Source organism: Podarcis cretensis (assembly GCF_951804945.1).
Source record: "Podarcis cretensis genome assembly, chromosome: 2".
Classification (NCBI taxonomy): Eukaryota; Metazoa; Chordata; class Lepidosauria; order Squamata; family Lacertidae; genus Podarcis; species Podarcis cretensis.
In genome coordinates this window covers 87,323,815-87,334,333 of record NC_137171.1, presented here as the reverse complement: position 1 = coordinate 87,334,333, position 10,519 = coordinate 87,323,815, and the positions used below count along the sequence as shown (strand labels likewise).

The window sequence follows — 10,519 nt, the reverse complement described above, 5'->3', positions numbered from 1 at the left end:
GAGCACCAAGAGCTGTGGCTTGTCACACCGGGGTGGAGGAAGCTATTCAGTCCACCTATTAAGGTACAAGAGCTCAGTGCTCCTTTGCATCCTGTCACCAAGTCTACATTGGACACACCAGAATAGAGAATCACTTGCTCAGGCAATCCAGCCACTCTAAATTCCTTAAAACATCATTTGGGGACATTGAAAAGAAATAAAGACAAGCAATATGACCAGTGGGGAAACATGAAAGCATATTCACCCCCTCAAGCTGAGTGTGGTATCTGATGAAGCAGTTCTGTTAACACAAGGACTCCTGGCTGTATAACAGAACTTTTCCCCTCTCTCCTCTCTCCACAAGGCTCCTAAATCTGTTCTGAGGTTCCCCCAAATCTCTGGAGAAGATTTGGAGAGGATGTGGTCGGTGCACAGACAGAGGAGAAGGGGGGTGGAGTTCCACGGGGCAAAAGAAAATCCTTGCACTAATGCACGGGTGTCAAACACAAGGCCCGCGGGCCGAATCCGGCCCGCCAGACCTCGTCATGTGGCCCGTGTAGCCGCCGCTGCCCACAGCCTTCACCTTTTATTATCTCTTCTTTTTTTTTGACACAAGAAAGCCGCCTCTTCAGCGCATGCGCGGCAGCCTACAAGCCAGAGAACGTTTGCCCTCTAGCGGCGCCGGCCGTTCTACACAGGAAACCTCCACTTGTTTTTATTTATGATAATAAAGAGTGGACGCATAGTCCTACAGATACAACCGGCCCTTTGAGGGTGACCAAACTGCTGATGCGGCCCCCGATGAATTTGAGTTTGACACCCCTGCACTAATGGAAGTACTTTGTTGGATACCGTGCAGTGTTTGCATGATACAGTATAAGTATGTGCAATCCCTACCAAGATTTCCCAAAGGCTGCCTTGCACAGATTCCTTCAACATTCCCAGACAAACATATTCAAGCCAGTTTTTCACATTAACTGCTTCCGGCCGTGAACATTGCACACCATCTGCATTATTTCTGCTTCCGCCACCCCCGTCAAAAACCAAGTAGCTGCTCGGTTGGTCTTCCTCGCTGAATTCATCTATCTCTTGTTGCCATAAAACAAGCTTTCTGAAACCTCACATTCCCTCCGTATCTTTCTCTGGAGCATGAGAAAAGTTGTGTCTGGGCCCCACTCTCTGACTCAGCGGATTAAATAGACTTTGTTGGGATTACAGCTGCCAATCAAGTTCAAGTGCATTTTTAATAGTTTAATTTGTGGCACAGGGTTTCAAATAAAATCATCAAGTGCAGTCGATTAAACTCATTAAGTCCTTACGGACTTGCCTGTGTGCAGTGCTGTTATCAGATTCCGAGACATGAGAATTAATTAGGCCTCTGTTATCCTTTGTATGGATTAGCGTGCTAGGCCCAGAGGCCTGGCGTTTTTCTGTGAATACACTAGGCCTATAATCTCTTTAGCAGCCCTACTGGGAGAGGCAGCGGCCTAAAGAGATTTCTTCAACATTCCTCAAAGATCAAACTACAACCAATTTCACATTCTCTGACATTTTTATTTAAATAAAGTACTGTGCAAATAAGTCACTTTGCCCTGAAGAATACAGGAAGGTGGAAAGGCCTAGATTCTTAGGTTATGGACTACCCTCTGAGGAGCACCCATTTGACTTTTGGGAAGGAAGTGAAACCTTGGTTACTTTGAAGTAGTCCAGGAAAGGTGCTGACCATATCACTCCACTTTTGCTAATCTTGTATTTGCAGTTGCTAATTATTACTGCAACCTTTTTTTTTGGCTGTACTGTTTTCATCCTTGATTTATAGAACTCTTTGTTTTCTTGTAAACTGCCTAGGGTGCCTTTTGGATACGAAGGGAAGGTAAAAAAAAAAGTTTTAAATTCAATAAATAATAAGTCTAGTAAATACAGCTGGCATCCTGTATTTGCATCTTCCATGTGAAATATTAGCACACGGATTATAATAGTACATGAAGGGAATGGGAACAGAACATTCCTGGCTCTTAATCGGGTACAGCCTTACAGCAGTTGTGTTGTGCTGGATTTGATGATATGATGTCAGTTTGTCTTGTCTAGCATTTATCATGGTTTGAAATCACTACGCACATCATGCATCAAATATATTTTGTTCTTATGTATGGTTGTGCACCCTAAGGTTCAGTCTTACAGCCCAGTCTACTGTAGGTTTACTGGAAAACACCACTAACAGGTCACAGTCACCAAGGCCATGGTAACCTCCAGTTTAGACTACTGTAATACATTCTACATGGGGCTGCCCTTGAAAATGGTTCAGAAATTGCGATTGGTGCAAAATGCAGCCACCAGGGTGCTGATGGGGGCAACGAGTCAGGTGTACGTAATCTCAATTTTACAGCTACATTGGGTGCAGATTGTGCTCAAGGTGCTTAGACTTGAAGCCCTTAATGCCTAGGGCCTAAATATATCAGAGAATACCTGCTATTCATGCCTTGAGATTTGCAGACGAAGTCCTCGGAGTGGTCCCTACACAGTATAAAATACAGCAGCTCAGGGAAGAGTGTGTGTTTTGTGGTGAAATTCATTTCCCACTGAGGTACATCTGACTTCTCCAACATATTATTTTTGGAAATGGGTTAACATCTCTTTTGTCAGGATTCTGGAGGAGAGGTGTGGTGAAGACTTGTTAGGTGACAAATAATTTGATGCCACCTTTTTCTGCTGTTCTTAGAGTTATGGCATTATTCTGATTATATTTTGTTTGTATTTAATTCTATTGTTTTCAATATGTTTATATTGAAGTAAAATGTCCTGGGGCCTTATTGGAAAAAGGCAGCATATAAGACAAGACAAAGAAACAAACAAATTTCAGTGAGACTTTCTTTCGCTTAAACAGCCCTAGTACCCTAGTAAATTACAATAAATGTATTTCATTGAAATTATACACTCCAGTCTTTCCTTTCTAGAGGGAAGTTCATTGAGCATGTGGCAGCAGAACAATTTCAGGCATTTTCATTCCCATTTTATTTACTGATAATGATAATAAATGTTAGTTAGCCTGTTATCTCCTTTTCTAATTTCCATCAACACTTCCTCATGTTCATTCCCCTCAGAGGAGGGATACTTTCTACCTCCACTGATCTTCTCACGGTCCTGGCCATTTTAACTTAGCATGCAAGGAGTTGGCTGGAGCTAATCCAACCCGAAGGGCTGTGGCATGGCTAGGGGATGGCTAGGCAAGTGAGGAGGCACTGGTAGACCAGGCATAGGCAAACTCGGCCCTCCAGATGCTTTTTGGGACTACAATTCCCATGATCTCTAGCTAACAGGACCAGTGGTCAGGGATGATGGGAGTTGTAGTCCCAAAACATCTGGAGGGCCGAGTTTGCCTATGCCTGGTGTAGACTGTGGCACTGAGACCCATCCAAAAATGGGCCAAGAGTCCCAGCCTACTTTTTGAGAAATGCCAATGTATATGGAACTGCTGGGAGACTAGCCAGAGCCTTGGCAACACATTTCATCAACAGACACTTCAACTGTATATTTCTTGAAGTTTGCAGGACCTACCATCTCTGTATGTCTATGATACTTCCACTTTGTATACCCCTACTGAACAGGTTTGGAATCACAGTGTATTCTTGGATCTGGCATACTCCTGGGGAAGCAGCCAGCGGTGGTAGCAGTGCCAAGAGGTAGGAGTGTGTTTTACCATCTATAATGCTTTTGTAACCTTCACACATTAACCATGAGAGTGTGTTCCTTTCAGGACATGTAGCTCTTATTAATATATTACTGAAAAGCAAACCTTTTGGAATATACGTATGAAGTGTGCTTCCATATTTTGATTCAGAAAAAGATTCAACTATTGCATCAGGACTTGGGGAAACAAAGGAGGGCAACCCCAGCATACACAGTGGCTCCATGCTCCAGCACCGGTAGGTGGAGAGCAGGCGGAGTGGGGCTGGCGCGCATCCTGGGGGCATGGCACCCAGCGTGGGGGGGCACCCCACCGGGATTGCGCTGCCAGGGGCAGTGTGCTCCCCCTGCACTCCTCTTCTTCCTCCAGTGAGTGTACGTACATCTCTCCCCAACCAAATGACGTCACTGAAGACACCAACCATCAGATTGCTTTTTGCAACAAGGGGTTGGCCTCAGGCACAGGTTTCAACATGAGCACAAATTACTTGGATATAATGTGCCAGTTGAGTGTTTTGCACAAGCAGGGGAACAAATGGCATAACAAGGAAACCATGTTAGTGATTTGTTCAGAGGAGGGAGTACAGTGCTTTAGGCAGAGCCCTAAGGTGGGATTTCTTTGGTCTTTAAGGATATAGTTATTTACATTCACCAATAAGGCCAGCCACTCACAGGGTTTGCTAAACGAGGCTTTGTCCAAGAGCATTTTTCCAGAGACATAAATTATTTTTGATAGGCCAGCTGCCAGCATACCCACTCAGCAAATGTATGGCAATGTTACAGCACATTGTAAAAAGAGTGATGAACTTAAGGGGATGAGGAAAAGTAATCCTTACTGCAGCTGGCAAGAGTTTTACACTCTCTAACGGCCCTGGCAAATTGCATTTGCAGGGAGTTCAGCTTTGGCAATTTTCAAGCTCACTCACTTGGGGCTACCAGTTCTTGCTTTGGTTTATTACAGAGGTTTAAACATATGGGCCCATGACCTCCAAGTCTGTGACTCCCCAAGGTGACTTCAACAATCAAGTCCAGTTACAGTATTTCTTCCCTCTCTCTTCCCCTCCTCCCATTTCCCTTAACTTCCATTTCCTTGCTGACAGAGTTACAGAGCCATTCAGGGGCTGTGCCTGGTGTAGCAAATAGTTCAAGGCCTTGTCTGGACCCCTGCAGATGTGGAGGTCTGACATGCATCAGATCTGAGCAGTCTATACCGTATTGCCCACTTGATCAGCACTGTGATAAGAATCACACAATAGTCATGAACAACTTGTCTGTGGTGTGTTGCAGGAGCAATAAGGTTTCTCATGCCCAGTGTGTTATGAACCATACTGTTATCATTTCTGCTGTTTAGCCCAGGGCTGGACGGGGGGGCAGGGGTGGAATGAAGCACAATAATGCAAGTGTGCAGAAACAGTAATTGTATATATAGACTTGTCTCCTTTTATTTCTTTTTTTTTTTTAGGGTTTCACCAATTCTTTTGGCCAATTTTGTTTGCTTCCAACCAGATATCCACCTTCCTCCTAATTTACATGTGCTCCAGTTCCTCTTGAGAGTCACCCAAATCAATGTTAATTCTTTCCAAGATCTTGGAAATTTAAGTTGTATAAGCAGGCATGAATTTGCCACTTTGTCTTGGTTAAAGTGGTACAGGCTGCTTACTTCAGGAGAGGGAGCAACACCTGGAACAAGAGAGATGCTTCCCTTCTCAACATCAAACATCACATAAAACGCTTCCACTGTCTTATATTTATCTAAAACAAAGCTGCATACAAGGAAGAGGGAAGCCCTGGGCTTTCCCCTCACTTCAACTTCCAATAATCTCCACTGATCCCAGAGGACGCTACAACTTTTGTTTAAGACTTTGATGACCCTTCCCTTGCATTTCACCTCCCCTATAATTTCCATATAGTATTCATAGGCTGCTTTATAATCAGTTTCTCAGGGCAGCTCACAACAGAAGATAAAATACATATGCATACATACATCACTGTATTTGTATGCTGCCTTTCCATAGTTAAAACCATGCTCAAGTCGGCTTACAACATGAACAAAATTACATAATTACAGGTATAAAAAGCAGACATAAAGACAAAATAAAACATCAAAAAGTACACAATCAAATCAATCTCCACATAAATCATAATAAGATCTAAAATAAAGATACAAAATGATAACATTATTAACAGAAACAACCCCACCCCACAACAAAACTCCCTAAACAATGCCCTAGCCCAAGAGTCTGTTCAGCAATCTCAGCTTTTGTAGCTAGAGTCAGTCAGGCCCCTGTCCTCCCAGGCCAGGTGGAAAAAGGCCTGCAAGGCAGGCAGCAGGTCTTCCAAGACTCACAGCCAATATAACATTCACAATTATTTTTCTCTATTTTCTTTCCCCCTTCATTTCCAAATGTTTTGCATTTATAGCACAATTATATAGTGTCTATTCAAAAGTAAGTCTCATTGAATTAAGTGAGTCCCACTGAATTAAGTGAGACTTACTACCAGATAAGTGGGTCTTTAGACTCAGTTTGTAAGATACTCCAATTACTATATATGGGGTTACTGTATCCCTGAAAGGATGCTATGGGGTAAGTCAAGCTGCGAGGTGAGACCATCTATCAACTTTGTATCTGAATACAGTATTGTATCCACCTTTTCCATATCCAAGACCTTTCCTTTTAATGTTTGTGCCTCACTTTTCTTTCCAAAAGTAAAGTCAAAAGCTGCTAACAATAATTTTACTGTTTGTATGTGTGTGTCGCAAAGAGAGGGAGGAAAGCAGGGAGGAGAATGGCAATAAAATTGTACAATAACGTCAATAAAATTTCAGTTCAGTTCCTAAGGGAAAACCCAACTATTCAATTAATAAACATATTACAAAGTCCATAAACATTAAATCAATAAATTCCTGCAGTGTGAATATTTCAATAAATAACAAGGGGATAATAAAACACAAGACATACTTTAGTCAAAAATATGTACTCTCATGCGCTCCCTCAACTAATATATTGTAGCATGCCATTATGGTTATAATCCTGTACATAGTTACATGGGAGGCAGTCCCATTAAACTCAGTGGGCTCACTTCTGAGTAGGCACATATAAAATGGCACTATGTAGCAGACAAATTCATCCTACAAACAGCAGGAGCCAAAAGGAAAGGACCAGGCTGTTATAGGGCCCTCTAATAAGGCCCACTGTTTATCTAAAAGGTGGGCTGTTGTAGTTAAATATTTGTACAAAATAAACAGCACCAATTTCATTACTGCAATGTGCTTAATGTGGAGCTTCAGTTGAAGACAACTTGGAGGCTGCAGCTAGTGCAGAATGAAGTGGCTAGGCAGCCATGTGGAATATTGTTTTTTTTTTGTTTTTTTTCCTGACATATTTTTTATTGTTTTTTAAATCATAACAAACAAACAAAAAATACAGCAATTTACACCTTGTTGTCACAGATTTCTTTCTATAAGGCTTCCTTCAGCTTCCCCTCAAATCATCCATACCCTAATTTAACAAATTCACACAAATCCTGGCTTATATTGACATTATTTTCTCTTTCCTTCTTTTTCTCTTTAGACAATATTCCAACCTTTTCACAGAGCTTTTTTTAAACCCAACTAGCGTTATCTGACCTTCACTTATATTTTCCAGATATTCCACGAATTTCCCCCAATCCTCAATGAACCTTTGGTCTTTTAAATATCTAATTTTCCCCGTCAATCTATCCATCTCCGCGTATTCTAGTAGTTTTGCTCTCCATTCCTCAAGCGTCGGTATGTTCTGTTGTTTCCAGTTTTGAGCCAATAGGACCCTTGCGGCCGTTGTTGCATATTGAAAGAATTTACTGTCATTGTTCTTTATATCACTTCCTCCTAGGCCTAACAGAAAAGCCTCCGGCTTTTTCCCAAAGTTGTATCTTAATATACTCTTCATTTCATTATATACACTTTCCCAAAAACCTTTGATCTTTCTGCAGTCCCACCACATGTGGAAGAAGGATCCCTCTTTTTCCCTGCATTTCCAGCATTTATTGCAAGTTTTATATATTTTTGCTAATTTTGCAGGTGTTATATACCAACGGTAAAACATCTTCATAAGGTTCTCTTTTAACGTTATGCAAGCTGTAAATTTAAGATTTTTTCCCCAGAGTTTCTCCCATTCTTCAAAGTATATATTATGGCCGATGTCCCTTGCCCAATGAATCATCACCGACTTCACTTCCTCATCTATCAAGTTATACTCTAATAGCATATTATACGTTTTAGAAAGAATTTTATAATCATTGTTTATTATTTCAGTCTGGAATTTAGATTCTTTATCCGCATATCCTCTCTCTTTAATGTCTTGTCTAAACATTTCGTTTATTTGGAAATAGTGTAACCAATCATAAACTTTTTCTTTAACCTGGTCATATGGTTTCAGTTTCCATGTCCCCCCTACTTTTGTTAACAGTTGTTCATAAGTTATCCAATCACCTCTCATGTTTACTTTTTTCACGCTCATAACTTCCAGTGGGGATAGCCAGTGTGGTACTTTAGGTTCTAGTAAAAATCTATTCCTCTCCCAAACTTCCATTAGAGGGCCTTTAAAGATATGTGTTGCGAAACCCTTGTGTTTCCTCTTCCCCTGCCATAAGTACGCATGCCATCCTGCTCTGTTGTCGAACCCCTCCAGATCTAATAGTTCCTTATTTTCCAATTTTATCCACGTTTTCACCCAGCAAAGGCACGATGCCTCGTAATATAATTTCAGATCTGGCAGAGCAAATCCCCCTCTTTCTTTAGCTTCTGTTAACAATTTAAATTTAATCCTTGGTTTTTTGCCCTGCCAGACATATTTTGAGATTCCTCTTTGCCACTCTTTAAATATCTTAGTGCCCTTGATTATCGGTAAGTTCTGGAACAGAAATAACATTCTCGGGAGAACGTTCATCTTAATTAAAGCTATCCTACCCCAGAATGACAATCTCAGCTTCCCCCACCTCTCCAAGTCCTTTTTTATCTCTTTCCATACCTGCTCATAGTTATTCTTAAATAGGTCTATATTTTTCGGGGTGATCCATATTCCTAGATATTTCACCTTTTTGGCCACTTCTATTTCTGTTTGTTGTTGTAATTCCTCGATTGCCTTCGAATCTAAATTCTTCACCATTATTTTAGTCTTTCTTTTATTTAACTTGAAGCCAGCCATGTGGAATATTGTTGTTGCCATGTTGCTGGAAGCATGAAACACCATTTCTAAAAGTACTACTGGTCTGGAGAAAAAATATCCTGATGTTTTTTCTACCATTCCTCCTCCATACAAAAAAGCCGCATTTGAAAATTTCCAAAGAGGAGATAAAGTATCAGTGGGTGGAGTGCAGGTTTGTCTCTCTCTGTGTGTGTGCTTAGCTTACTTTCAGAGGTGCCTAAATGTGCCAATAGAACATGGTAAAATCATTTTAAGAACATGAGAAGTACATGGCCCATCTAGTCCAGCATCCTATTTCCATAGTGGTCAGTCAGAATATACCTATGGAAAGCCCAAAAGCAGAAGCTTAGTACAACTGCACACTCTCCATTTGCAATCCCAGCAGTGGCCATCTGCAAAGCTACCTCAAAAAAAAAAAAAAAAAAAGGCAGCCAAAGACAAGATCTCCTATACTTGATATTCCTTCTTTACCAAAAAGGAGGTCAGTTTCTACTTGCATATGCCTCCTTGACAGGAACAAACTAGGGAGCTACGATATGCTTTGTGGCCAGTTCTTGTGTTCCCTCAGCAAGGGCATATAAACTGCCATAAGGGTAAGGGAACCTCTTGCCCTCCAGATGACATTAACTTCAACTCCCATCAGCCCTAGCCAGCAATCAGTGATGATGGGCGCTATAGCCTAGCAATCTCTGGAAAGCCACAGATTCCCCACCCCAGAACTGCTGACTGAAAGCAAAGGATCTCTCTCTCTGCCTCTTTTCTTTGTGAATGACAAGAGTGTCTCTATATGACAGAGGCCATTGATGCTTCAGCCACCGAGCTGCCAATTCAGTGAGTCATTCTGGAGAGATTAACAGTATGGAAAGGGGAAAAGGTGGGCACTTATCCACCAGGTCCGTACATAGCACAGTTGTTGGTGGGCAACAAACAATTTCCCTCCAGTGAAGGCTGAAGCAATGCTGGATGGAGTTTCTGGAACTGCCATGTGCAGCCTCTGCATGTCCCCTTGCTGAGAGAAATGACTGTATAATGTGGCCTTTTGCTGAACACAAAGCCAGGCTGCCAGGAGAAGGATGCTGTGCCTGTGTTGTGGAAGACGCCTGTGCGTGAATTTGTTTTATGTGTGTAGATCAGTGCACGCTGACCAACACAGTCTTCGCAGTAAGGCTCTATTCTGATGGCATGAATGTCACGACGACCCGTAAATTCTTATCTGTTGCAGCCTTCATCCACCTTCACAACCATTGTAACATACAACTTGTTATCTTCCGCCTGTTCTTAAGGACTTCTTGGATCATTCTTTGTCTAGCTCCTCCCCCTTGACCTTACCACCTTCAGTGACCCTACTGGGAATACGAGACTCCCGATGGCTTCACTCACAAGGATCATAGGAATGTGCAAGCCCACTCACCACAACCAGGTGATGATCCAAAAACCCATCCCAGACCCCAAAAAGTCCCATGGCAATTGGCAAATGGTAACGGGGGCAGGACCATGAAATCTTGAAACCCCTAGTCATGAACTGGCACATGGGCAGTGGATACAGACTCAGTTGTTTTGACTCAAGGAATGAGGCAGTTGAGTAGCTTGGTAGCTGTATCCATGACTTGAGCATTCCTATTTAGGATCCACTCTGCTCACCTCGAAAAGGGGGAAGGCCTAGAAAAGGT

General features: G+C 42.0%; 1 protein-coding gene across 2 annotated transcripts in view; it reads left to right on the top strand.

The window, feature by feature from the left end:
* Positions 1 to 1,746: 1,746 nt before the first annotated feature.
* The window catches only part of LOC307209467 (clathrin heavy chain 2-like), a 47,708-nt gene continuing 38,935 nt past the window's right edge, over positions 1,747 to 10,519 (top strand). The window contains exons 1-2 of one of the 2 annotated variants that reach the window (XM_079964579.1): positions 1,747 to 1,852; positions 3,585 to 3,659. The gene's annotated coding sequence lies outside the window, so the exon portion shown is untranslated. Of the gene's footprint in view, positions 1,853 to 2,314; positions 2,564 to 3,584; positions 3,660 to 10,519 lie in introns of those variants that run through there. The other variant, XM_079964580.1, reaches the window with a different exon arrangement.